The sequence below is a fragment of the Salvelinus namaycush genome, chromosome 24, assembly GCF_016432855.1.
Source record: "Salvelinus namaycush isolate Seneca chromosome 24, SaNama_1.0, whole genome shotgun sequence".
NCBI lineage: Eukaryota > Metazoa > Chordata > Actinopteri > Salmoniformes > Salmonidae > Salvelinus > Salvelinus namaycush.
In genome coordinates, this window is record NC_052330.1 from 17,851,671 (window position 1) to 17,856,298 (window position 4,628).

Sequence of the window (4,628 nt, forward strand, 5' to 3'; positions counted from 1 at the left end):
ATTTCACATGGTAAAACACAATTTGCAGATCTCACTTAGACTTTTCAGCAAAACTCTAAACACATTCTCATTCTCAAAACACATTCTGCACTCTAATGCACATGTCATCCATACTGTTAAACACAAGTGGCAACAATCAAATACAAATAGAGAACACATGTCATTGATTGAACACAACCACTCAAAATTAATTTAACCTGTTTCAAATGATGCGACACAACCAATATAAGCCATTTCAGAGAGCAAACAGGTTGTTGAAGGTGGGAAGGAGAAAGTCTGAGAATGGATAGAAGAAACAATGTGAGAAGACGAGGACGAGTGCATATGCGAGGTGGGCGACGAGGAGGAAGAGGAGGAGGAGGGCAAGAAAGAGGAAGAGGAGAACGAAGAGGAAGACAAAGAGTGGAAATATCTGATGAAATTCGAGCAACAGTTATAGACCATGTTCTTGTCCATGGACTGACAATGAGGGAAACAGGACTTAGAGTGCAACCCAATTTGAGCCGATTTTCTGTGTCCACCATAGTAAGGACATTCAGAGAAGAGAACAGGTACAGTATACTACTGTATTTTTGTAATTGCAAATTTACTGTACTACACTATATGCAGCTGTTTCAATAGACATTTGTAAAGTCAATCACTGTATGTATTGTACTGCATGAATATGTTTTGTAACTGCACAACTACTTTTTGTAGAATTGCAAGGCTGCCACATGCAGGTGGAAGGACAGCTATATTCACTCGGGAGCAAGAGGCCGTTATAGTTGGCATGGTCCTTCAAGATAATGCAATACGACTCAGAGAAATCCAGGAACGAGTGATACAAGACAACACACACTTCCAGGGAATCGACAGTGTGAGCATTTCCACAATTGACCGTGTCCTCCATCGTAACAGGATGCGAATGAAACAAGTATACAGAGTACCTTTTGAGCGCAACTCACCAAGGGTGAAAGAACTGCGAGCTCAGTATGTGCAAGTAAGTGTACATTCAGAAATATTTACTGTAATCCAGATTGTCTACAGTACTAACACATACTATGTGAATGACATTACTCTTCAGTACATACAATGTATGTGAATCAGAAGCCTAATTGTACTCTACAGTATAGCACTGTCTCTGTACGACTCACAAAATCCTACATACAGTGTATTGTATTTCTACACAGACAATATTTGACTTGGATTCCTTGGACAGACCCCATGAGTTAATCTTTGTCGATGAAGCAGGCTTCAATCTAACAAAGAGGAGAAGGAGAGGCCGAAACATGATTGGACAGCGGGCCATTGTTGAAGTCCCTGGTCAACGAGGTGACAATGTCACAATCTGTGCTGCTATCAGCAACCATGGTGTTCTACATCACCATGTTACACTCGGGCCATATAACACCCAGCACCTTCTAAGATTTATTGCCAATCTAAGAGATATTTTATTTGAGCAGCAGGTCCAAGAGCAGCAGGGTCAAGAGCTAAATGAGAATCCCATTCCCACCTATGTGATAGTGTGGGACAATGTCAGTTTCCACCGAGCTGCTCAGGTAAGGGAATGGTTTAACATCAATGGGCAGTTTATGAACTTGTACCTCCCTCCATACTCGCCTTTCCTGAATCCGATTGAGGAGTTGTTCTCCTCTTGGAGATGGAAAGTGTATGATAGACAACCCTACACCAGAGTAAATCTGCTGCAAGCCATGGATTTAGCCTGTGGTGATATAGGTGAGGAATCATGTCAGGGCTGGATACGGCACACAAGAGGCTTCTTCCCCCGTTGCCTCAGGAGGGACAATATTGCTTGTGATGTCGACGAAGTGCTCTGGCCTGACCCAGCCCAAAGACAAGAAGAAGCACATTGATCACATGTTTACTCCTTTGATTTTTGTCCCTTTTAGTATTGTATACTGTAGTACAGTGCATTGTAGGCTGTATACTGTACAATGGACAAATTGTATGGCCCTGAACATTGTGCTTTCCATTTATTAACAGTACTGACTGCTCAATAGATTTTGACTGGTTGCAGGTTCATATCAACAAAGATTACAGTATCACAGAGACAAAGGACAAGTTTGTGAGATGCAGGGTACAGTACTGTAAAAATAGGGGTACAAAGAGGAGGAAGAACAAAAAACAAAATTGCAAAGAGCAAAGCAGAGTAGTAATTTCTGATCAATTTTGAGCTACTATGATAAAACATGTTTTCGTTCATCAAAAGACAATGACGGAAAAATATGAATCTTTTTTTAGATTAAAAATGTACTTCTCCCTGAGAATTGTATGTTTTGAACAATGTGTTTTCTATTTTTTGGTGTATTGTTTACTGACTGCTTGAGAGTGTATATCATTTTGATCACTTTGTTTATGATTTGAGAGCAGTGTTTGATTTTGAACACAGGTAAAACTGTTTTGAGGCGAATGTTTCATTTTGCGAGAGGAGTCAGAGGTTATGTAAATAGTGCTTGAAGATGAGGTTTTGTGTTTAATGTTTTCAGGAAATGGAGCAAGGTTTCAGAAATTGTGTTTTAGCAATTGAGAAAAACTGTAAATAATATTTCATGATCAGAACTGCCTGGGGGGACTTGGCTTAGGTGGGTACTTACCCACATTTCCACAGTGAAACAGAGAGAGAAAGAAACAGAGAGAGAGAGAGAGAAACAGAGAGATAGAGAGAAACAGAGAGAGAGAGAGAAACAGAGAGAGAGAGAGAGAGAGAGAAAGAGATAGAGAGACAGAGAGAGAGCGGGAGAGAGAAAGAGAGAGAGAGAAACAGAGAGAGAAAGAGAAAGAGAGAGAGAGAAAGAGAGAGAGAGAAAGAGAGACAGAGAGAGAGAGTTAGAGAGAGGGGAAGAAATGTAGAGAGAGAGAGAGAGAGAGAGAGAGAGAGAGAGAGAGAGAGAGAGAGAGAGAGAGACAGAGAGAGACAGAGAGAGACAGAGAGAGACAGAGAGAGATATTTCTATTTTTTTTTATTTTTATAATTACTTTTATTATCACTATTTCATATTACTATTATGTATTATTTTAATACAATGTATATCGTATACAGTGATGTTTTGGCAATATTGACAAAACGTTTTGAATTTGAGAGAGAGAGAGCAAGAGAGAAGAAGAAGAAGAAGAAGAAGAGAGAAGAGAAAGAGGGGGGGGGGGGGTGAGAGAGAGAGTGAGCCAAGGAGGGCCTACAGCAGCACCTAGACCTGGGCCCTGACAGCAAATCTCAGTAAGACAAAAATAATGGTGTTACAAAAAAGGTATAGTTACCAAGACCACAAATACAAATTCCATCTAAACACCGTTGCCCTAGAGCAAAAGAAACTATACATACCTCAGCCTTAACATCAGTTCCACAGCTAACTTCCACAGCAAATTGAGACTGCATGTGTCACTGGATGTATACTGGAGGCGAAGTCAGGTGCAGGAGAGCAGAGTGAAGTGAACAGGCGCACACTTTATTCCGGTAAAATATCAAAAGCACAAACAACGTGCCCAAAACACGGAACATAGGCAAATGTCTGGCGCGTAACAAAAACACCAATAGACAAAATACACGTAACACAAACAATCTTACACAAAGACATGATGGGGAACAGAGGAATAAATACATGTGATTGATTGGGGAATGAAAACCAGGTGTGCAGGGAACAAGACAAAACAAATGGATTCATGAAAAATGAAGCGGTGATGGCTAGAAAGCCGGTGACGTCGACCGCCGAACGCCGCCCGAACAAGGAGAGGAGCCGACTTTGGCGGAAGTCGTGACAACATGCAGAATTCTGCAAAAATATCCTCAATGTACAACGTAAAACACCAAATAATGCATGCAGAGCAGAACTAGGCTGCTACAGCTAATTATCAAAATCCAGAAAAGAGACGTTAAATTCTACAACCACCTAAAAGGAAGCGATTCCCAAACTTTTCATAACAAAGCCATCAACTACATAGAGAGGAACCTGGAGAAGAGTCACCTAAGCAAGCTGGTCCCGGGGCTCTGTTTACAAACACAAACAGCCCCCACAAAGCCCCAGGACAACAACACAATTAAACCCAACCAAATCATGAGAAAACAAAAAGATAATTACTTGACACATTGGAAAGAATTAACAACAAAAAACAGCAAACGAGAATGCTATTTGGCCCTAAACAGAGAGTACACAGTGGCAGAATACCTTACCACTGTGACTGACCCAAAATTAAGGAAAGCTTTGACTATGTACAGACTCAATGAGCATAGCCTTGCTATTGAGAAAGGCTCTAAAGAGAAGACAGGCTATGTGCACACTGCCCACAAAATGAGGTGGAAACTGAGCTGCACTTCTTAAGCTCCTGCCAAATGTATGACGATATTAGAGACACATATTTCCCTCAGATTACACAGACCCACAAATAATTTGAAAACAAATCCAATTTTGATAAACCCCCATATCTATTGGGTTAAATACCACAGTGTGCAATCACAGCTGCAAGATTTGTGACCTGTTGTCACAAGAAAAGGGCAACAAGTGAAGAACAAACACCATTGTAAATACTACCCATATTGAGGTTTATTTGTTTTCCCTTTTGTACTTGAACTATTTGCGCATCATTACAACACTGTATATTATCAAGTTTCAGGAAAAGTTCCAGATGCAGACGGT

General features: G+C 40.7%; 1 long non-coding RNA gene across 1 annotated transcript; it reads left to right on the forward strand.

The window, feature by feature from the left end:
* The first annotated feature begins 476 nt into the window (after positions 1–476).
* On the forward strand, positions 477–1,373 carry LOC120019226. Its single transcript, XR_005472309.1, has 3 exons — positions 477–551; positions 697–979; positions 1,170–1,373. It is a non-coding gene; the product is annotated as an uncharacterized LOC120019226 (long non-coding RNA).
* Positions 1,374–4,628: the final 3,255 nt, after the last annotated feature.